Genomic DNA, 25,933 nt, shown 5'->3' with positions numbered 1-25,933 from the left:
TGGTTTCCTCAGTGTGTATGCCCAGCAGTGGGATTGCTGGATCATAAGGCAGTTCTATTTCCAGTTTTTTAAGGAATCTCCACACTGTTCTCCATAGTGGCTGTACTAGTTTGCATTCCCACCAACAGTGTAAGAGAGTTCCCTTTTCTCCACACCCTCTCCAGCATTTTAGATAGGCTACTTTTTCTCATTCTCCTACCTCCCACTTTTTTTAAAATATAATTTCTAAAGGTTACACTCTATTTTTACAGTTATTAGGAAATATTGTCTATGTTCCCCATGTTGTACAATGCATCCTTGTAGTTTTATACCCAATAATTTGTACCTCTCACTCTACAACCCCTATGTTGTCTCCCCATCCCCCATGGTAACCACTAGCTTTTTTTTTTCCCCTATATCTGTGAGTCTGCTTCTTCTTCATTATGTTCACTAAGTTGTTGTATTTCTTAGATTCCTTATGTGATATCATACAGCATTTGTGTTTTCTTGTTTGACTTATTTCACTCAGAATAATGTCTTCCAAGTCCATCCATGTTCCTGCAAATGACAAAATTTTGTTCTTTATTTATGGTTGAATTGTATCTCCCACTTTTAAATCTTGGCCAAGAATATAAAAATATAAAACCTAGAATAGATATTGAAAAAATGTATAATTTAAAGAGTACACATATGCTCTATATAAATATCAATAATTTGGATAGAGGTAGGTATAAGCATAGTAGTAATAGTTTAGTCTCTAAGTCGTGTGTGCCTCTTGTGACTCCATGGACAGTAGCCTGCCAGGCTCCTCTGTCCATGGGACTCTCTAGGCAAGAATACTGGAATGGATAGCCATTTCTTTTTCCAGAGGTATAAACATAGGTGTAGGCAATGATATAGAAGATAATCAGCACTTATAGTTTGGTCATGGACAAGGCAGATACTATTAAAGAGTCATTGATTTAGTTTAGATTAATTCAGTAATTTACTTTTATCTAAAAGGCAAACATTTAATAAATCTAGAAATTATAATTCAAGTAAATATCCATAATCTACTGAATCAAAGGTATAGAACCAAAAAATGAACATGATAGCAACTATTCAATAGTCTGTTTCTTCTAATGAACTGTTCACACGAGGAAAGAAAAATTATATAAACTATTTTCTCATGTAACAATGTAATAAAATTATTCCAAGGAATACATTATTAGACAGTAAAGTAAAAGAAGATAAGCTTAACTCACAATATGTAAGCTTATAAAAATCACTATATCAGTTAGTGGGTATAAGATAAATTTATTATAAAGCACTTATCTAAGTTTAATATTTAGAAATATTTTCTACTAAATTATTCTATAGTAACAAAATATGAACTTAAGCATCAAGTTCAGTTCAGTTCAGTTCAGTCACTCAGTTGTGTCTGACTCTTTGTGACCCCATGAATCACGCACTCCCAGCCTCCCTGTCTGTCACCAACTCCTGGAGTTTACCCAAACTCATGTCCATTGAGTTGGTGATGCCATCCAACCATCTCATCCTCTGTTGTTCCCTTCTCCCCCTGCCCTCAATCTTTCCCAGCATCAGGGTGTTTTCAAATGAGTCAGCTCTTCACATTAGGTGGCCGAAGTATTGGAGTTTCAGCTTCAACATCAGTCCTTCCAATGAACACCCAGGACTGATCTCCTTTAGGATGGACTGGTTGGATCTCCTTGCAGTCCAAGGGAATCTCAAGAGTCTTTTCCAACACCACAGTTTAAAAGCATCAGTTCTTCAGTGCTCAGCTTTCTTTATAGTCCACCTCTCACATCTATACATGACTACTGGAAAAACCATAGCTTTGACTAGACAGACCTTTGTAGACAAAGTAATGTCTTTGCTTTTTAATATGCTGTCTAGGTTGGTTATAACTTTCCTTCCAAGGAGTAAGTGGCTTTTAATTTCATGGCTGCAATCACCATCTGCAGTGATTTTGGAGCCCTCAAAACTAAAGTCAGCCAGTGTTTCCCCATCTATTTGCCATGAAGTGACGGGACCAGATGCCATGATCTTAGTTTTCTGGGTGTTGAGCTTTAAGCCAACTTTTTAACTTCTCTTTCAATTTTATCAAGAGGCTCTCTAATCGTTTCTCACTTTCTGCCATAAGGGTGGTGTCATCTGCATATCTGAGGTTATTGATATTTCTCCCGGGAATCTTGAATCCCACTTGTGCTTCTTCCACCCCAGAGTTTCTCATGATGTACTCTGCATATAAGTTAAATAAGCAGGGTAACAATAATATAAAAAATATGAATACAAAAATAAATTACTTATAATTTCTCAATCACTATACTTTGACCACCTGATGTGAAGAGCTGACTCATTGGAAAAGACCCCTGATGCTGGGAAAGATTGAAGGTGGGAGGAGAAGGGGATGACAGAAGATGGAATGGTTGGATGGCATCACCAACTCAATGGACATGAGTTTGAGTGAACTCCGGAAGTTGGTGATAGACAGGGAGGCCTGGCGTGCTGCAGTCCATGGGGTCACAAAGAGTCCGACATGACTGGGCACCTGAACTGAAGTGACTGATCCAAAGAAAACATAAATTTAGATATCTAACAGATAATGCTGTTAGATACATGCTTTCACTTTATCAAAATTTTTCATGATCTGCTAAAAGATATTTTAGGATCTTCTAAACATTAGTGTTTTGAGAAAATGAAAAAAATGAGTACAAAACAATTTCAAAATTATTACTAATGAATACCAATTTAAAAAAACATTTGTCCATTGATAGCCCACCATGACATGAGACAGAAAATAGAGTCCAGGTAAAGACTGAATGCTTGTTATTTATTGAAAACCAATCATTCAGATCACATTTAAATAATGAAATGTATTTTATTATCTTCTTGGCTACAATAAAAATGAAAATAATGCTGACAATATTTGTTTCATTTCAAATGAATGATTGATGTCATGTAGCATTTGCCAGAAAATCTAAGATATCGGTGCTTTAAAGCACTTCAGTATTTTTTAAACGAAATTCTGCGTATAAAAATGAAAACTGATCTTCATTAAAATCCTATCCACCAAGGCCCTAGAAGTTCCTGGGAACTCATTTGGCTGCTGAAAATTTCAATTCCCAAGATCATCCAAGCAGAGCAGTTGCCAGATGCTTCCACAGCAACAGGACTGAATACCCTATGTAGTTAGACATAAAATGTGATATTTAGTGAGGAAAAGTTATTTTTCCTTTATTTTTCTATAAGAAAAAGAACCAAAAATAGTCTTAGAAACAGGAGATGATTTCACTCTTTGCATCATCCAAATAAAGTTAGTGCCAAACTTCTTAAATCACACACAGTTTAAAGAACAGAGCATGTCTGCTTTGAAGCAAATTCTTACATTATCATACACTATAGTGTGGTACATGGTGGCAGGTGAATTATATTTAAAGTTTAATTTAGAAATATTTCATAGGAATTTAGAAGTAGAAGAGATCTTAGAAAATATATAGGTCAAATCACATATTACATGGATGAGAATAGAGTCAGTAAAATTAATCAAATGGGTTCTAAAAGTGGAAGGATTATCCATTAATGTATCTCTCATTGGTAAAAAATAATTGTGTAGTTACTGTAGATTTCTTGGATATACAAAAATTGTATCTACTCTTTTTAAGGAATTTTCAAACTAAGCATGATGTCTTTCCTTCCAGGATATAAGACATTAAATGTTAATTTAGTTTATACATTACTTGTGTGCATAGGAGTATAATATTATGAATATATAAAAACAATCTTTAGTATAATACACTGGTCAGATTCAATAATTTTAATAGGTTATGCATGACATACTCCACTTAGGTTGTTCTACTTATGTTAAACATGATAAATAATTTTATTATGTTTATCTATGCCCTAGATCATTCTTAATACACAAACATCCATATGAAAGAGCAGTTATAGGTGAATAAACACTTTGTGCATATCTTAAAAACAATGTATTATAGAAGCAGTGAAAAATATTTTTTCAAATATAAAATGATCTTTAAAAGCTGGATGAAAAGATTATGCACAAAATTTTGTATGAGAAGAAGAAAGAACAACCAATTCAGAGAATATCATTTCCAAAGAATTTTCATTGGAACTTAGTCCAGAGAGTTGTTAAAGTAGAAAAGCAGAGCAAAGTATTTCAAGGTCAGTAGTTCTCCTTATTTCCAACACAAACCCTACAAAGATCATGGCGCACATTAGATTTTTCATGGTTCTAATGATCCCTACAGTAAAGAGGGCTAAAGATTCAAAGATGGAACCATAATGAGATGTGTAGGAAAGATGGAGATGTAGTATAGTCAAAATACACACACATTAGTAGGTGATTCTCATGCTCAGGTAGGTGACCTACATGCAGGAGGATAATAAAAGTGGCACAGCTTCTCCCCAAGGAATGAGGAGTCTGAGCCCCACATCAGGCTTCCCAGTGCGGGGATCCTGTGCCAGGAAGATGAGCCCAAGAACAGCTGGCTTTAAAGGCCAGCGGGACTGGTGTAAGAAGCTCAAAGGGGCAGAGACTCCACTCTTAAAGGGCTTGAGCTAAATCTGACATACTCTAAACCCCAGTGCAGAGGTAGTAATTAGAAATGAGCCTGGGTCAGATGCACTTGTTGATCCGGAAGCAACTCCTGAGAGGAAGGAGGCAACTGGGACTCCCTTTGGGAAAGTAGATAACAGTAATAACACTTTTATAGACTCATTCTACCATGAGGACATTAGTGCTAGCAAAAGCCATATGGGAGATCTCCCTTTAGCCTATTAGTGCAGATGCTTAACCATCCACCAGCTGAAAGTGTTTTCTCTACGATCAGGATGCCAATTCTCACTACTTTTTATTCAACATAGTATTGGATGTCCAAGCTGAAGCAATCAGATGAGAGAGAATAAATAAATAAATAAATGACTCTTTGTGACCCCATGGACTATACAATCCATGGGATTCTCCAGGCCAGAATACTGGAGTGGCTTGCTGTGCCCTTCTCCAGCAGATCTTCCTAACCCAGGGATTGAACTCAGGTCTCCTAAGCACTGCAGGTGGATTTCTTTATCAGCTGAGCCACGAGGGAAGCCCAAATACATAAAAGGCACCCATATTGGAAAGGAAGAAGTAAAATGGTCACTGTTTGCAAATAATGCAATACTATGTACAGAAAATCCTGAAGATGCCACCAAGAGACTATTAGAATTCATCAATGAATTCAGTAAAGTTTCCAAATAAAAAATCAGTATACAAAACTCTGCGGCATTTCTAATACACAAACAACCAACTATCGGAAGAGAAATTACTGAAACAATTAAACTGTAATCAGTTGCATCAGAATGAATACAATACCTAGGAATAAATCTAACTAAACTGGCATAAGACTTGTACTTGGAAAATAATAAGATACTTATGAAAGACATTGTGATGATACAAACAAATGAAAAGACATACTGTACTTACAGATTGAAAGAATTAACATTTTAATAGAACAATAATCCCAAACCAATCTACAAATTCCATGCAATCTGTATCAAAACACCAAGGACAATTTTCACAGAACTAGAACATATAATTCTAAAATTTGTATGGAAACATGATAGACCCTGAGTAGACACAACAATCTTGAGAACAAAGGACAAAACTGGAAGTATCACATTCTGTAATTTCAAACTATACTACAAAGCTACGGGTAAAAAAATAGCATAGTACTGGCACAAAAACAGTCATAAAGATCAATGGAAAAGAATAGAGAATTCATAAATAAATCCACACTTATATGGTCAATTCATCTGTTGACAAACAAGGCAAGAATATATAATGGGGAAAACACAACCTCTTCAATATATGTTCAATATATATTCAATATATATTCAAAATATATTCAATATATATTCAATATTTGGAAAACTGTATACAAAAGAATTAAACTGGACTACTTTTTTACACTATCCACACATACCCACACTCACATACACAAGCCTTCAATCTGGATTAAAGTCTTAGATGTTTCAAGACTTGAAACCTTAAAACTTCCTTAAAAACCTTAAAAAAAAAAAAAAAAAAATTCCTAGAAGGAAACATCAGTATTGCACTCTTTGACATTGGTCTTAGCAATATTTTTAAGATATGTCCTTCAGTTAAGGAAACAAAAGCAAAAATAAACAAATGGACTATGTCAACTAAAAAAAAACTTTGCTCAGCAAAGGAAACTATCAGCAAAATGGAAAAGCAAACTGCTGAATAAGAAAAGATATTTGTAAATGACAAATCTGACAAGGGGTTAATATCCAAAATATACAAAGAACTCAAAAAATTCAACTTGGGGAAAAAAAAATTTTTAATGAGCAGAAGATCATTCTTAGGGTCTTTTTCCTAAGAAGACATGTAGGTGGCCAACGGGAATTGGAAAGATGCTCAACTTCAGTAATCCTCAAGGAAATGTAAATCCAAACCTTAATGTGATATCACTTCACACCTGTCAGAATGGCTGTTATCAAAAAGATAAGAAATAGCAGTGTTCCTTGTTCTGGCCTGGAGTTCCCACTCCAGCTTAGCATTTGAGCCAGAGGCTCCCAGCCACCCTCCCCACTCCCCACACACACCTGGCAGAGCCCCTGTTGACAGTGTTGGTGCACTGTGACTCTGAGGTGGGGGCAGGAGGTGAAGTATCCATGAGAATTGGGATTTGCTTGATGGGTGATGTGAAACAGACTTCTCACAGACAAGCCTGAGATGAGGTGCCTGAGGCATCCAGGGCACCTGGATGTTAATCATCCCATAACTCACCTACCTGACTCTGTAGAAATTCTGTGAGATCTGGCTTCTGGAAAGAGTATAGATCCTAAGGCCTGTTTCCATGGTTCTCTATGTTGCTCCTGAAACTTAGTGCATCACAGACCATCCCCTCTCTGACCCTCCATCAGAACTTGCACTTATACAAAAAAGAGAGGAAAAAAAAAAAAAAATTCAGCCTAACACCATCTGCCTCAGACTTCCAAAGATTCAGGCACACTCCATATACCAAATACAATCAAAATATATTCATCCCCTCCTAATAACCTCTGGTGTTGTGGGAGGAATTTTCATGAGGTTTATTTCATGTTTTATTGAACTCACCCTCTGAAAAATTATCCCTATGGTGGTAATCATCTAATTAGAAAATGCAGTACAAAATTCATCCCTGACTATAGCTGAAGTGATCAATATCATTAACTCAGCCCAGGAAGACATTCTGGTTATCCTCAACACATCATGGAGATGATGCTATACAGAGCCTCAGTTTCTACATTGTGGAGAATATACCCCACAGGATGTCTGCTTCCACATGACTATTTTCTTTAGACTCCCAGGTAGATTACTAACTACTTTTCATATTTATTCAGCACACCTTACTCCTCTTTATCACATTGATCTGTGTCCACTTATTTTGCTGTGTGTCTCATTAGCCTATACCTTCTTCAAAATGAGGTCTTGCTGTGTTCATTTTTTGTATTTCCATCAGCATGGTGTAATGCATTGTAATATATGCTTTCAGAAAATTGTATTAAAGAAATGTCTGTAAGAATACTTTTGTGGCATATTTTAATTGGAGTTTTAACAGCTCATTCAGGGCTTTTACAAGAGACATACAATCATGAGTCCACTAAAGACTTTTCGAGGTGGATAGTTATGTAGTCATATATGGAATTTAGTAAGACTAATTTGAGAGAGGTTTTTATAGTGCACTGAAGAAAGATATACATGAGGCAATTACTTCTGTTAGGAGAGTGTTTCAAAGTCTAAATGGTAGATGTAGTAGAGTTAATCCTAGATGGCTAATGGTCATTATAAAAAAGAAGTAAGACATCACATGGAAATATGCTATAAAACTAGAGGGAAGAGAATCTAAAAATTCAATAATGATGTGGTGGAAAGGAAACAAGTGCTTATTTATTAAAAAAAAAAAAAGAAGAAAAGAAAGTAGACCATTGATTATGCCACATCTTTTACTCCTGAAGAGCTGGTAAACATTTAGTAGTACACACATAGTGTATGAATTATGAAAAATTAAAATTAAGAAATGGTTTACTATCATGAATGACCACTCTCTACTCCATAAAGTCTTGCAAATTGAAGCAGCTTTTAGTATGCTAATAATTTGGTCTCTGGCTTAATAAACCATTATGATGTACTTTGAATAACACTTTTACAAGAAGGAAATTAGAGAGGCAAGTGGAAAGATGCAATTTGAACCTGGCAGGATTCTATAGAGATGATAGTTGAAAGTAAAAGTAGGAATGAGTCAGTTAGTCAAAGAAAAACCGTGCAAGTAACATGTCAATCAGGGAAACATGGTGATTTCTGGCAATCATAATCTTTAATATTATGATTTAACTCTCTAGGGAGTTATGAGTTATCCACTTCCACTGGACAGAGAATAGTTCCCCAGCACCTGGTTCAGGATTGATGCTTAGCATCTACAGCATCAGGCTCATTGGAATCACTCTTTCTAAAATTAGGATCAGTCTACAAAGGCACATGCCTAAGAAACCCTGAATAAAAATCTCTTCCATGTGCACCCTGTGAACTCCCTAGGATAGAACAACTTTTTGTTTGCCTTAGTATCAAATACTTAATTATGACACAAAAAATTCTTTTGCCACTTTTGAGCACTGTGACCTGGAGGTGTAAAGAATTTAACGTCCTGGATTTCTTTTTTGTGGAAAGGGTATAACATTTCTACCCAATATATTTCTTGCTTAAACAATTAATAAATGAAAAAAAAATCTTTAGAACAAAACCTTGCAAGTAAGTGCTAAAAATATTAGCTATTATTTTCAATACTTATATTATTCCTCTCTCTGCAAGGGAGATGGATCTTCACTCATCATAGTGATATACAGATTTGATTTGGAAATCTGTATCATCTTGTTAGATATGGCATTGTTAATATTTTAGAATCAAGGGGACTCAGGTACGTATGTGATTTCTATCACAAAGAATACCACTTTGAGCACTTTTCTGCTGCTGCTGCTGCTAAGTTGCTTCAGTCGTGTCCGACTCTGTGAGACCCCATAGGCAGTCTCCCACCAGGCTCCCCTGTCCCTGGGATTCTTCAGGCAAGAACACTATAGTGGGTTGCCATTTCCTTCTCCAATGCATGAAAGTGAAAAGTGAAAGTGAAGTCGCTCAGTAGTGTCCAACTCTCAGCGACCTCATGGACTGCAGCCCACCAGGCTCCTCCATCCATGGAATTTTTCAGGCAAGAGTACTGGAGTGGGGTGCCATTGCCTTCTCCAGACCTCTCTAAATCAGTTTGCTTGCATTCTCAATTGCTAAGTTGGTCTGACTCTTTGAGACTTCATGGGCTGTAGCTTACCATGCTCCTCTGTTGATGGGATTTTTCCAGGCAAGAATACTGCAGTGGGTTGCCATGTCCTCCTCCAGGGGATCTTCCTGACCCAGGGATCAAACCTGTGCTTCCTGAGTCTTCCTTCACTGGGAGGCAGGTATTTTACCATTGAGCCACCAGAGAAACCCTGCTTAATCAGTTTACTCATCTTTAAAACATAAAAATTTTAGAAGCATTGTGTAAAGGATAATATATGTAACATACTGGGATCAATATATGATTTATGATATTCAATAAATTATATCTATATTTGTTAATTACTAACATTATTTTAATCATAATAATATCAAGAATATCTCACAGTTCATCTATTGATGGATATATAGATTGCTTCCAGGAGAAGGCAATGGCACCCTACTCCAGTACTTTTGCCTGGAAAATTCCATGGACGGAGGAGACTGGTAGGCTGCAATCTATAGGGTAACGAAGAGTCAGACACGACTGAGCTACTTCACTTTCACTTTTCACTTTCCTGCTTTGGAGAAGGAAATGGCAACCCACTCCAGTGTTCCTGTATGGAGAATACCAGGAACGGCGGGGCCTGGTGGGCTGCAGTCTATGGGGTCACACAGAGTCAGACACAACTGAAGTGATTTAGCAGCAGCAGCATGTTGCTTCCACGTCCTGTTCACCTAATTTATGACAAAGGAGGCAAGAATATATAGTGGAGAAAAGACAGTCTCTTCAATAAGTAATGCTGGGAAAATGGACTGCTGCTGCTGCTAAGTCGCTTCAGTCATGTCCAACTCTGTGCGACCCCATAGACAGCAGCCCACCAGGCTCCCTGGTCCCTGGGATTCTCCAGGCAAGAGTACTGGATTGGGGTGCCATTTCCTTCTCCAATGAGTGAAAGTGAAAAGTGAAAGTGAAGTCGCGCAAAAATCATGTCTGACTGGTAGTGACCCCATGGACTGCAGCCCACCAGGCTCCTCCATCCATGGGATTTTCCAGGCAAGAGTACTGGAGTGGGGTGCCATTGCCTTCTCCAGGAAAACGGACAACTACATGTAAAAGAATGAAATTAGAATACTCCCTAACATGATATAAAAAATAAACTCAAAATAGATCAAAGACTTTAAAGTAAGGCCAGACTATAAAACTCTTAGAGGAAACCCCTTTGACATTAAGAATTTTTTGATCCACTGCCTAGAGTAATGAAAATAAAAATAAACAAATGGGATCTAATTAAACTTAAAAGTTTTTGCATAGCAAGGAAACTATAAACAAGGTGAAAAGATAATCCTCAGAAGAGAAAATATTTGCAAATGAAACAAAGAAACCAAAACCAAACCAAAACAAAAATAACCCAATCAAAAATGGGTGGAAGATCTAAATAGACATTTCTTCAAAGAAGACATACAGATGGCCAATAAATACATGAAAAGATGCTCAACATTGCTCATTATTGGAGAAAATGAAAATCAAAGGTACAATGAGGTATTTTATCACTTCATACCAGTCAGAATGGCCACCATCAAAAAATCTACAAACAAGAAATGCTAGAGAAGATGTGGAGAAAATGGAACCCTCCAACATTTTTGGTGGCAATGTCAATTGGTACAGCCACTATGGGTAACAGCATGGAGATTCCTTAAAAAACTAAAAGTAGAACTACCATATGACCCAACAATCCAACTCCTTGGAATATACATGGAGAAAACCATAATTCAAAAAATATGTGCACCCCAATGTTCATTGCAGCATTGTTTACAATATCCAGGATTACACTTATTTCTTTATTCTTGGTGTCTACTAACTTTGACTGACTTGACTGCCCTATCTCACTCTTTGCCATTAACATGTTCCTATACTTGGAAGAAAGGTTTTCCCAGATGGTGCAGTGATAAAAAATAATCCATCCACCAATGCCGAAGATGTGGGTTCGATCCCTGGGTCAGGAAGATCCCCTGGAGGATGAAATGGCAACCCATTACAGTATTCTTCCCTGGACAATTCCATGGAGAGAGGAGCCTAGTAGGCTACAGTCCATGGGATCACAATGAGTTAGACACAGATGAGCATACACTAGCACTGTACTTGGAAGATGTATCTATTGAGTATCTACTAAATGTTAAGTAAGTAAGTGCTAGTTGCTCAGTTGTGTCTGACTCTGTGATCCCATGAACTGTAGCCCACCAGGTTCCTCTGTCCATGAAATTCTCCAAGCAAGAGTACTGTAGAGGGTAGTCATTCCCTTCTCCAGACAATCTTCCTGACCCAGGGATCAAACCCAGGTCCTCCTGCTTTGCAAGTGACTTTTTACTGTCTGACCACTAGGGAAGCCTGATTTACTAAATGCTAGATGTGAGACAAATGGTAGCAAACAAAAGAAAGTCCCTATGTTTAGAAAAAAGAAAATAAGCAAATTATGCTCACTGAGGCAAAGATAAGTGAATTATGATCATGGGTTGGGTTATTTTGATGAAGGATTATTGAATAGTAATCAATAAAGTCATCTTATATAAGGAGACATTTGAACAGAGACCTAAGGAAAGTGAAAGAACAAATGATACAGATCAAAAGAGAAATGATTCCAGGAAGAGAAATAGTAAGAGTCAAGGTACAGAGAGTAGGAATCTTAGGAAAGTTCTAGGAGTACCAAAGAAGCCAGGGTTAGTATCTGAACAAGAAAGAAAATGTAAAGTGATACGGTTAGAGAAGTCATTAGGTATGTGAGGGTGGCTATGTGCTCCTGTAGGGTCTTATGGAGCCTATGAAGACTTCAAGTTTTATTTTGAGTGAGCTATAAACTTTTGCAGTGTTTTGAGTATAAGAGTTATATAATCTTATGTCACGTTTAGAAGCATCACTGGCTGATAGGTAAGACTATAACTGATAGATGCAAAAATGAAAGGAGGGAGATCAGTTTGGAAGTTGTTGATATTTTCTGAGTGATGCATAATGGTAACTTGAAATAGAATAACAGAAGCAAAGATTTGATAATAGCCTGGTTTGTATTTATTTCAAATATTCAGCTAAGAGAAATTGCTAATGGACTTATCATGGGACTATGAGAAAGAGATTTAAATAAAGAGATTTAAATTAAAACTTACTTAAGTGGTGTCATCTGCATATCAGAGGTATTGATATTTCTCCCAGCAATCTTTATTCCAGCATCAAAAAAGCAAGAGAGTCCAGAAAAACATCTATTTCTGCTTTATTGACTATGCCAACTCCTTTGACTGTGTGGTTCACAGTAAACTGTTGAAAATTCTGAAAGAGATGGGAATACCAGAACACCTGACCTGCCTCTTGAGAAATCTGTATGCAGGTCAGGAAGAAACAGTTAGAACTGGACATGGAACAACAGACTGGTTCCAAATAGGAAAAATAGTACGTCAAGGCTGTATATTGTCACCCTGCTTATTTAACTTCTATGCAGAGTACATCATGAGAAATGCTGGGCTGGAAGAAGTACAAGCTGGAATCAAGATTGCCGGGAGAAATATCAATAACCTCAGATATGCAGATGGCACCACCCTTATGGAAGAAAGTGAGGAGGAACTAAAAAGCCTCTTGATGAAAGTTAAAGAGGAGAGTGAAGAAGTTGGCTTAAAACTCAATATTCAGAAAACAAAGATCATGGCATCCGGTCCCATCACTTCATGGGAAGTAGATGGGGAAACAGTGGAAACACTGTCAGACTTTATTTTTTTGAGCTTCAAAATCACTGCATATGGTGACTGCAGCCATGAAATTAAAAGACACTTACTCCTTGGAAGAAAAACTATGACCAACCTAGGTAGCATATTCAAAAGCAGAGACATTACTTTGCCAACAAAAGTCTGTCTGGTCAGATCAGATCAGATCAGTCATTCAGTCATGTCCCACTCTTTGCGACCCCATGAATCACAGCACACCAGGCCTCCCTGTCCATCACCAACTCCGGAGTTCACTCAGACTCACGTCCATCGAGTCAGTGATGCCATCCAGCCATCGCATCCTCGGTCGCCCCCTTCTCCTCTTGCCCCCAATCCCTCCCAGCATCAGTGTCTTTTCCAAAGAGTCAACACTTTGCATGAGGTGGCCAAAGGACTGGATTTTCAGCTTTAGCATTATTCCTTCCAAAGAAATCCCAGGGCTGATCTCCTTCAGAATGGACTGGTTGGATCTCCTTGCAGTCCAAGGGACTCTCAAGAGTCTTCTCCAACACCACAGTTCAAAAGCATCAATTCTTCGGTGCTCAGCCTTCTTCACAGTCCAACTCTCACATCCATACATGACCACAGGAAAAACCATAGCCTTGACTAGACACACCTTTGTTGGCAAAGTAATGTCTTGCTTTTGAATATGCTATCTAGGTTGGTCATAACTTTCCTTCCAAGGAGTAAGCGTCTTTTAATTTCATGGCTGCAGTCACCATCTGTAGTGATTTTGGAGCCCAAAAAAATAAAGTCTGACACTGTTTCCACAGTTTCCCATCTATTTCCCATGAAGTGATGGGACCAGATGCCATGATCTTCGTTTTCTGAATGTTGAGCTTTAAGCCAACTTTTTCACTCTCCTCTTTCAATTTTATCATGAGGCATTTTAGTTCCTCTTCACTTTCTGCCATAAGGGTGGTATCATCTGCATATCTGAGGTTATTGATATTTCTCTGGCAATCTTGATTCCAGCTTGTGCTTCTTCCAGCCCAGCATTTCTCATGATGTACTCTGCATAGAAGTTAAATAAACAGTGTGACAATATACAGCCTTGATGAACTCCTTTTCCTATTTGGAACCAGTATGTTGTTCCATGTCCAGTTCTAACTGTTGCTTCCTGACCTGCATACAAATTTCTCAAGAGGCAGATCTGGTGGTCTGGTATTCCCATCTCTTTCAGAATTTTCCACATTTATTGTGATCCACACAGTCAAAGGCTTTGGCATAGTCAATAAAGCAGAAATAGATGCTTTTCTGGAACTCTCTAGTCAAGATCCACCCAATCAAGGCTATGGTTTTTCCAGTGGTCATGTATGGATGTGAGAGTTGGACTGTGAAGTAAGCTCAGTGCTGAAGAATAGATGCTTTTGAACTGTGGTGTTGGAGAAGACTCTTGAGAGTCCCTTGGACTGCAAGGAGATCCAACCAGTCCATTCTAAAGGAGATCAGCCCTGGGAGTTCTTTGGAAGGAATGATGCTAACGCTGAAACTCCAGTCCTTTGGCCACCTCATGTGAAGAGTTGACTCATTGGAAAAGACTCTGATGCTGGGAGGGATTGGCAGCAAGAGGAAAAGGGGACAACAGAGGATGAGATGGCTGGATGGTATCACGGACTCGATGGACATGAGTCTGAGTGAACTTTGGGAGTTGGTGATGGACAGGGACGCCTAGAGTGCTGGGATTCATAGGGTCACAAAGAATCGGACACAACTAAGCGACTGAACTGAACTGAACTGAAATTTTGATATGAGCAATTGGAGTAATTGAGTTAATATTTAGAGAAAGGGATAAGTTTGGGGAGACATAAATTTTTTTCAAGGAAAAACAGAATTTAATTTTGCACAAATTTATCCTGAAATGCCTATTAGATATCTAATTAATGAGTACCACTTTGAATCCATTAAAAAAAAAAAAACTTTAATTCTTATGAATAGTGTATCTTATCTTAAAAAATAAATCTCAATATGTATTTTATTTTATTTATAAACCTCTATTTTATATTAGAATAATTTTGTTATTTTATATTTTTCCTAAAGAAGTTATATATAAATATTATTTTTTGAGGATGAATCAAATGAAAGTATCTATTTCATGTTTGTCTTTTGCATCAGCCTTAAAGTGGGTCATTTCTTTGAGTTATTTCAGACCTTCATTGACCTCTCTTGGTATTTCATGATCCCATGAAGACATAAGTCATATGTATTTCCATATTTTTCCCTCTTTTATAGTTACTAGTTAAATCCTGCCAGCTCCTTACACATCCATAGTGTTGTGTGAGATATGAGAATCTTATGATGACTTCCAAGGCATACAATACATCTCATAATCTAATTTTGTAAGTTTTGTATTTGTTGCTGTTGATAGAAAAAAAGGTTGAGATTAGTGGGTTAGGATAAAGAAAAGTGTTAAATATAAGCTAATGTTATACAGACTCAGGTCACTTAGTGAATACTTTTGTTTCATGAAGAGTTTTTTGTCACCCTACTGAGAGTTGAGGCTACCTCCAAGCAACACAGGATGAATAATCTTTGTTGAGGGTTGTGGGAGGCTGACTACACAATCAAATAAATTCTATGGCTTGTTGATATTCCAATACAACTAGTGGTGCTGAATAACTGATATATGACTTTAAGGACATGAAATATTAGAGAAATCTCCTTTAAAGTGTAAATTTTTTCTTTCCATTTTTCAAAGCTCTCCTACCCAGAATCTAAAGGATTTATGCCTTCTTGGAACATGTATCTGGAGGACTGAAAAGTACTGTTGGCCTTCAGTGGTACTTATTCATACAGAAGAATGTGTACCTAAAATCAAACTTCAAGTAGGAATTCTTATGTAAGAAGAAGGAAACTATTTGCCTGCACTGGGGATGTTCTTGAAAACGTTCTATTAACAGTCTGTTGTTATTCATTTTAATGATACAGTGATGGTTTGAGATATGACAGTTAGAAGGTAAAAATAAATGGGCTTTTGAGTATTTAAAGTGTTTTGCCATGACCAAGATCAGACAAACATTATCAGTTGCAAAGGATTGACAGTGCCAAGTGACTTGCAGGAAATATAGGAAGTGCAGAAGGTTTAGGTTGTGCTATGTCAGATTGGTACAAAATCTGTTTAGCATTATATAAGGGCCTGAATGGTAGAGAAATCAAAAGAGCATATGGTTGAGGAAAGTACACTTGGATCCACTCTGTTAATAACCAAGTGATTAAAGAATGGGGTATGTGTGATATGTGTACCTAGATACTTGGCAGCACTTCAGATGAAAAAATCTATCTTAATTAATTTTCTAAAGAGATGAAAAAATGACAACATAGGTTCATCTGAAAATAATCTGCTGTAATTGAACAGTAAAGGGAATGGAAAAATATCAGGAATCAAAAGGATTAGTAATAAATGTTTCTCTCTGTAGACAGATGATTGATAGACACAGATACAGATATAGATTAGATAAATAACTATATAGAAAATTGATGAAAACTCCATAGTTTTGGGTATAAAAACATACCTGCTCTCATAAATATCTTATAAATAAGTGGAGGAAGACAAATATGTAAATCTAAAATTATAAAAATGTGCTATACTCATTACTAACTGCCATCCAATGCACTATGAAAATACAAAGTAAGGTATTTTATATACCAGATTTTAGTTGTTAGTGTATTTTTAAAATGCATGAGTCTCTAGAAACCTAATATATAAACATAAGGGGAAAATAATATAATTGTAGGAGACTGTACACATTGAAAGAGATTCAGATAAAGATATATTTTGAGGAAACTAAAACTGCAGAAGCAAAAAATAAAATAAAATAAAAAATAAAAAGAGCTCTGCATTGGTCAGTGACACAAAAACATATTGAGAATCTGCCAACCTTCCAAGGAAACTGAGAAAGGCATGGCAACAATTAAAATAGAACATACTGGATGAAGAGGTCAAGACATAAAGATTAAACCTGTGAATATCTGGTGGAGATATAAGAAAAAAAGACTATATTCAGAGAAAAATACATAATGTAACAATGCTGTGCTGCACTTTGCTTAGTTGCTCAGTCATGTCTGACTCTTTATGACCCCATAGACTGTAGCCCACCAGGCTCCTCTGTCCATGGGGATTCTCCAGGCAAGAATACAGGAGTGGGTTGTTGTGCCCTTCTCCAGGGGATCTTCCCAACCCAGGGATCAAACCCAGGTCTCCCACATTGCAGGAGGATTCTTTAGCAGCTGAACTACCAGGGAAGCCCAATGTAACAAGAGTGAAGAGAAGTTAACATATCATCCACAATAAGAAAGTTAAAAATAAAGTAAAACAAATTATACAAAACAAAAATAATGTATTCAGTTCATATATATAATGACAAAAAGTCAGTTAACATCAATTTACTGGTTGATGACCAGACATTGATTTAAAGGCAATTCCTAGAAATCCATAAAATTAAACAGAATATATTTAAGAAGTATCAGTTAGTCAGTCAGTTCAGTCGCTCAGTCGTGTCCGACACTTTGTGATCCCATAAATCACAGCACGCCAGGCCTCCCTGTCCATCACCAGCTCCCGGAGTTCACTCAGACTCACGTCCATCGAGTCAGTGATGCCATCCAGCCATCTCATCCTCTGTCGTCCCCTTCTCCTCTTGCCCCTAATCCCTCCCGGCATCAGAGTCTTTTCCAATGAGTCAACTCTGCACATGAGGTGGCCAAAGTACTGGAGTTTCAGCTTTAGCATCATTTCTTCCAAAGAAATCCCAGGGCTGATCACCTTCAGAATGGACTGGTTGGATCTCCTTGCAGTCCAAGGGACTCGCAAGAGTCTTCTCCAACACCACAGTTCAAAAGCATCAATTCTTCATGACTCAGCTTTCTTCACAGTCCAACTCTCACATCCATACATGACCACAGGAAAAACCATAGCCTTGACTAGACACACCTTTGTTGGCAAAGGAATGTCTCTGCTTTTGAATATGCTATCTAGGTTGGACATAACTTTCCTTTCAAGGAGTAAGCGTCTTTTAATTTCATGGCTGCAGTCACCATCTGCAGTGATTCTGGAGCCCAAAAAAATAAAGTCTGACACTGTTTCCACTGTTTCCCCATTTATTTCCCATGAAGTGATGGGACCGGATGCCATGATCTTCGTTTTCTGAATGTTGAGCTTTAAGCCAACTTTTTCACTCTCCACTTTCACTTTCATCAAGAGGCTTTTTAGTTATATCATATAATTAAAAGGGCAAAGGAATAGGACAGGCACTTCACAAATGAATATTTCCAAATAGTTAAGAAATGTGTTAAATGAAAGCAATGTTATCAGAGAAAATAACGTGTGCCAAATTGCTTCAGTCATGTCCGACTCTGCAACCTTATGGACTGTAGCCTACTAGGCTCCTCTCTCCATGGTATTTCCCAGGGAAGAATACAAGAGTAGGTTACCATTTCTTTAAATAAAGAAAATTCATTGGATAATGGATAGATATTTCAACAAATTATACAAGAATAACTGGATGCTCATAAAAAAAAAAAAGATTCCTAACACATATATCACAACTTGCCCCAAAACCAACTCAAACAGAGCAATCAAGAAATTTAAAAAACTATAAGATTCCTAGGAAATTTTAGAGGAAATCATATATAACCCTGTGCTTAGCAATGAATTTTTATATACAACAGAAAAATCATATAGAAGAAAAAGTGGACTTGCCTGGTGGTCCAGTGGTTAAAAATCCGCCTGCTAATGCAGGGGACACAGGTTCAATTCCTGGTTCAGGAAGATTCCACATGCTGAGGAGCAACTAAGCCCATGCACCACAACTACTGAACCTGCATTCTAAAGCTGTGTGCAGCAACTAATGAAGCCCATGTGCCTAGGGCCTGTTGTGACCCCATGCATTGCACCACGCCAGGCTTCCCTGTCCATCACCACCTCCTGGAGCCTCCTCAAACTCATGTCCATTGCGTCAGTGATGCCATCCAACTATCTCGTCCTCTTCTCTTCCCACCTTCAATCTTTCCCAGTGTCAAGATCTTTTCCAATGAGTCAGCTCTTCACATCAGGTGGCCAAAGTATTGGAGTTTCAGCTTCAGCATCAATCCTTCCAATGAATATTCAGGACTGATTTCCTTTAGGATTAACTGGTTGAATCTCCTTCCAATCCAAGGGACGCTCAACAGTCTTCTGAAGTTCAAAAGCATCAATTCTGCACTCAGCTTTCTTTATAGTCCAACTCTCACATCCATATATGACTACTGGAGAAACAATAGCTTTGACTAGATAGATTTTGCTGGTAAGTAATGTCTCTGCTTAGTAATATGCTGTGTAGTTTGGTCATAGCTTTCCTTCCAAGGAAAAGGTGATTTTAATTTCATGTCTGCACTCACCATCTGCAGTGATTTTGGAGCCCCCAAAATAAAGTTGGTTTCCTCATCTCTTTTCCGTGAAGTGATGAGACTGAATGTCATGATCTTAGTTTTTTGAAAGTTGAGTTTTAAGCCAACTTTTTCACTCTCCTCTTTCACTTTCATCTAGAGGCTCTTTAGTTCTTCTTTGCTTTCTTCCATAAGGGTGGTGTCATCTGCATCTGAGGTTATTGATATTCCTCCTGGCAATCTTGATTCCAGCTTCTGTTTCATCCAGCCTGGCATATTACATGATGTACTCTGCATATAAGTTAAATAAGCAGGGTGACAATATACAACTTTAATGTACTCCTTTCCTGATTTGGACCAGTTTGTGGTTCCATGCCCAGTTCAAGCTGTTGCTTCTTGACCTGCATACAGATTTTTCAGGAGACAGATCAGGTGGTCTGGTTTTCCCATCTCTTGAAAAGATAACTTCATTGACTTTGGTATAGTCAATGAAACAGAAGTAGATGTTTTCTGGAACTCTCTTGCTTTTTTGATGGTCCAGTGGATGTTGGCAATATGATCTCTGATTCCTCTGCCTCTTCTAAATCAAGCTTGAACATCTAGAAATTCATGGCTCTAAAGGTGTAAGAGGAAGGCAAAAGAGTCAGAGCAAGAGACGTGACAGCAGAAGTTTGAGTAGAACAATCCTTGGCTTTATTATTAATTTTTGGTTGGGCTGGGTCTTTTTGCAGGCTTTCTCTAGTTGCAATGAGTTGGATATGCTCTTCATTGTGGTGTATGATCTACTCTTTGCAGTGGCTTCTCTTGCTGTGGAGCCTGGCTTGGAGAATTTTGAGCATTACTTTGCTAGCGTGTGAGATGAGTGAAATAATGTGGTAGTTTGAACATTCTTTGGCATTGCCCTTCCTTGGGACTGGAATGATAGCTGACCTTTTCCAGTTCTGTGGCCACTTCTGTGTTTTCCAGTTTTGCTGGCATAATGAGTGCAGCATTTTAACAGCACCATCTCTTAGGATTTGAAATAGCTCAACTGAAATTCTATCACATCCACTAGGTTTGTTCATAGTTTTGCTTCCTAAGACCCACTTGACTTCGCACAGTGGGATGTCTGGCTCTAGGTGAGTGATCACAGCATCATGGTTATCTGGATCATGAAGATCTTTTTTGTATAATTTTTCTGTGTATTATTGCCAACTCTTAATATCTTCTACTTCTGTTAGGTCCATACCATTTCTGTCCTTTATTGTGATCATCTTTGACAGTTTTCTATATCTTTGTAGAGTTTTGTGTTATACAGATACATGTATTTATGAGATCTTATGTAATGAAACACTTAATTTTCTGCATTTCATTACATTTAACTGAACTGACTGGGTGCTGTGGAATATCATTCACTTTCAAAACAATGAATTTCTTAGTCATGGCATCTTTATATGGCAGCTTTTGCATTTTATTTAAACTGAATAAATTCTTCCACACATTTAATCTTTTAATGTAATTTTAGTGTTCTTACAGTTTTTAAGTATATTCTATGATACTTCATCTTTCACTTGATAAATGTGATACTTAAGCATTGCCATTTCTGGAACCAAATAGTTTTTAAAGATTTTTATTACTGTCTTTTATTTTTCTGTTGTAGAATCATTCCAGTCTAATTATGCTTACATTGAACTTTGCTATCTGTATCTCTATGAATATAGGAATGCACTTGAATTTTATATAGATATTGGAATTAAATCTGAATAAATGTGTTTATTTCAGTGTGTTTATAGAATACACTATACATTTTGTTTATATTCCAGTATATAAAGTACATATTAGGCAGATAATTATTTTAAAATAACTATATATCCACTAATTGAAATGACCAAATGCTTCCTTTAGCAAATTTATACACATAATAAACTTCTCTACATAACTAATTCACAATAGTTTATATCCAAGTACAGCAAATATTTGTGTGAAGTTATCAAGACATACTTTGTAGCTTTTCCTGAAAATTTCCTCAAAACAGTAATTCACCCATAATGTCTCTGACTGCTGTAATATCAGAAGTTTCTCTTTCACTTCTCCTAAATCATAAAGTGATGTGCACCATTTTTATTAACTCCAGTGACTAAAAATCTTTAAGAGGTGATGGATGTGACTATTCCCAAATGAAGCAGCTACCAGCATTCAGACCTATAGAGGTGATCTCTGAAGATGATGGACTGCTAAATTCTGCAGGAGAGAGACTTTTTCTATTAAGGTTTGATAAATGACAGCAACTTCTGTGTTAATTTACTTTTCATTTTGCTTTAACTTCTTCATTTTTTTAACTTGAGTTTTCTAATCCATCTTCTGCTCAGAAGTGGCTTATCAGGTATTAGTTTAAAAAAAAAAAAACCTACGAAATTATTTGAAGACACTGAAATGACTTGTTTAAATAGGATGACAAATAAATCACCATTTGATAATTTCATCAAATTTAACTCAGTAATTCAACTACAAACTTAATAAAGGTCTTGCTAAATTGACCAGATTTATTTTTCCCAGAAGCCACTGATTCAGTAGGCCTTTGGCTTCTAGTGGTCCCAACATTTTAAAATTCAGAGTTCCTTATGAGTCTTTGTCAGTATAGTATTATAGCTACATACAACCAAGACAGAATTAGCTTTAGGACTTTGTAATAGAATTTAATCTAATTTTTAAGTGCTTTAAATAAATTATATAGTCATGTAATGTGAACATAGTTTCTTTTTTGTGTGTGTTTTTGCCATTGTGTAAGAAATCATTCCTTTTTTCAATTATGCTTTAAAAATAAACTACAACACATCCACAAATGCCTATTTCCATCTTTGATATATTTATGTAGGCATAAAAGTGAATGAGTGAATCCTACTAACCTAACTATATGGATCTGCCAGCATTTTTAGAACCTGTCCTGTTGATAATAATGAGAGTGGCATATTTTATTAGATGTAGAGTTCTGTGCTTTTAAAAAAATATCATTTATTTCACCAATATTTATGTAAATTGATTGTAAAATATTCAGTGAGTGCTGCATTTCTGTCCCTTTCCTTTCCAGTTACTGATCAGGATGTTAGAATGAATTATTATTGCCAGCTTACTAAAATTTTTGAATAATTGAAATATTATTTGCTTTCTCTCCTATGCCATAATTTAGCACTTAACTACGTTAACTATGTGCAGTGTTAGCAAACTAGAGGTAAAGGAATTCAAAACCGATTCATTTTGGCTCATGTATAGAACTCTCTCTACAAAATAATACACCTGTGTTAGAATTTTAATGTTCTTTTAATCCTTTTGTATGGCTACAGATTTGAGTGGCTTCAAATTAAAGGACAACAATAATATCAACAACACAAAGATAATAATAGATAACATTTATTGAGCTGATGTTATGAAGCAGGAATATACTATGACTTATGCCAGGATAGTATCATTTCATCTTCACAAAGTTCTACGTAAATTACTAATATATCATCTGTAACATATGAGGGAATTAATTTGTTAGAGAAATTAACTGACTTTTCCAAGGTAAACTATCTTGTCAATGGAGGTATTCAAAACATTTTACATCCAGTTTCTCTAACACAGTCATGTGAGGCTACAATCTGAGTTGACTCAACACATTTTTAAAAGCAAAATAGTTCTAATGATAGAAAGTGGCCCTGAATATTCATTGGGAGGACTGATGCTAAAGCTAAAGCCCCAATACTTTGGCCACCTGATGTGAAGAACTGACTCATTGGAAAAGACCCTGATGCTAGGAAAGATTGAAGGCAGGAGAAAGGGGTGACAGAGGATGAGATGGTTGGATGGCATCATCGACTGAATGTACATGAGTGTGAGCAAGCTCCAGGAGTTGGTGATGCAAAGGGAAGACTGACATCCTGCAATCCATGGAGTCACAAAGAGCTGGACATGACTGAGCGACTGAACTGACTGAGTTCTAATGATAGCTCTTGTTGAGGGAAGTTCAGTTAAAGTATAATAAATTTTAACTGATGGAATCTGCCAACCCAAAAGGCCATAACAATAATCAGACTTATGATCTGCCCATTCACAGGCCTTCCTTTCCAAAATATTAGTGAGTATTCTCACTTTTTCAGCTTACACAGATTATTACATCTAAAATAGTTCTTTTCTTTTTCTTTTTATAAATCCTATTGACTGTTTTCCTACAATGATTACTAAAATTAGACAAATTTAGGGATCAAATTATGTATGTGCTCAGAAAATATTTTATGAATTTAGTCATGGAAATCTGCCCAAGATAAATTTTTTTGAGAAAATATAAGCAGGAACAAAAATAAATACATAAAAATATCAAATAACATTTAACATGTAATATGTCATTGAATAAAATAAGCCATCATTTTATATCCAGGTATGCTGGGAGGGATTGGGGGCAGGAGGAAAAGGGGATGACAGAGGATGAGATGGCTGGATGGCATCACCAACTCAATGGATGTGAGTCTGAGTGAACTCTGGGAGTTGGTGATGGACAGGGAGGCCTGGAGTGCTGCGATTCATGGGGTCGCAAAGAGTTGGACATGACTGAGCAACTGAACTGAACTGATAAGCTAAAATACAGCTTTTTAATGATGTATTACTTTAAGAGTAGCAGGAAATTTAGTAATGTTAACAAAATTGAGTACTGTAAAATTCATAATAAGATGCTTTTGTATTTCTTTCCTTAGAAGTAGTGCTTATAATTCTGTTAACTACTAATTGGTGTGTTTTTTTCCTAGAAAAAAACTTTCCTTTCTTGAAAACAAAACAAATTTGCTCCTCAATTGAAAATTCAATATCATAAATAAGCATAAAAATAGCTACTTTATATAACAATAATTGCTAATCTTAAGGGAAAGCATTTATAAATTGAATTGCACTAAAATTTAATATCTACATTTGTTTATTATAAAACTCCTTTTTATGAGTGAAAAGAAAACTAAAGAGTAGTAGCAGATATATACATTATGTACACCAAATATTCTGAGCTAGAATGATCTAGCATGTTAAGAAGAACATAATGCAAATATAATTTTTTAAGTCTTTTATAAAAATTGGATATCCAGCTGGTTAATAAGAATATAATAGTTGTTCAACCTCAATAAAGAACAGGAAAATGAAAACTAAATCACAATATTATGCCACTGCATCGCCTCTGGATAGGAAAAATTGAAAAAGAAAACAAACAAATTAAGTGATAATGCTGAAGGTTGACATGTTTCTTGAATATAAGAACGCTCATGATTCCTGGTGTATGAAAATTATTACAAACATTTTGAAAGTAAATTTAATACTATTTAATTGGAACATTCCTTTAGATACCTAGATAGATCTATATTATATAGATGTCAATATAGATACAACAAAAATGAATACATAAAAAACACCTATATGATAGATACACTCATATACCTAGTCCACTCTTTATAATAGACCCACTTAAGAAAAAACCTAAGTTTCAATAGTAGAATGAATTAAGAGTTTCAAAAGACATACTATAAAGGTGTTGCCCAACACAATTGTTACCAGATAGACCATATCCATCACTCTGGTAATAAAGAAACAGAATTAATCTGTGCTACACACAGTGATGCAGATTAATTTTACATAAATTTGAAGCATAAGCATAATTTGATTGAGAGAGGAGGCATAAAAGAATGAATACTGGATCATTCTATTTACATAAATTCAGTTCAGTTCAGTCACTTAGGAATGTCCGATTCTACAGACGCATGGACTGTGCACACAAGGCTTCCCTGTCCTTCCCTGACACTCAGAACTTGCTCAAACTCATGTCCGTATAGTTTGTGATGCCATCCAATCATCTCATCCTCTGTCGTCCCCTTCTCGTCCTGCTGTCAATTTTTCCCAGCATCAGGGTCTTTCCCAATGAGTCAGTTCTTCACACCAGGTGTCCTAAATATTGGAGTTTCAGCTTCAGCATCAGAACTTCCAAAGGATATTCAGGACTGATTTACTTTAGGATTGACTGTTTGGAACTCCTTGCAGTCCAATGGACTCTCAAGAGTCTTCTCCAACACCACAGTTCAAAAGCATCAATTCTTCAGCGCTCAGCTTTCTTTAGAGTCCAACTCTCACACCCATACATGACTACTGGAGAAACCATAGCTTTGACTAGATGGAATTTTGTTGGCAAAGTAATGTCTCTCCTTTTTAATATGCTGTCTAGGTTGGTCAAAGCTTATCTTCCAACGATCTAAAGTCTTAATTTCAGGGCTGTAGTCACCATCTGTAGTGATTTTGGAGACCAAAAGAATAAACTCACTGTTTCCATTGTTTCCCTTCTATTTGCCATGAAGCGACAGGGCCAGATGTCATGATCTTATTTTTCTGAATTTGAGCTTTAAGCCAACTTTTTCACTCTCCCCTTTCACTTTCATCAAGAGGCTCTTTAGTTCTTCCTCCCTTTCTGCCATAAGGGTGGTATCATCTGCATATCCGAGGTTATTGATATTTTTCCCAGCAATCTTGATTCCAGTTTGTGATTCATCAAGTCCA

This window comes from Bos grunniens, chromosome 20 (genome assembly GCF_055505025.1).
Source record: "Bos grunniens cultivar Pamir isolate PY7600 chromosome 20, Bosgru_T2T1.0, whole genome shotgun sequence".
Lineage (NCBI taxonomy): Eukaryota > Metazoa > Chordata > Mammalia > Artiodactyla > Bovidae > Bos > Bos grunniens.
Note: the sequence above shows the minus strand (reverse complement) of the source record.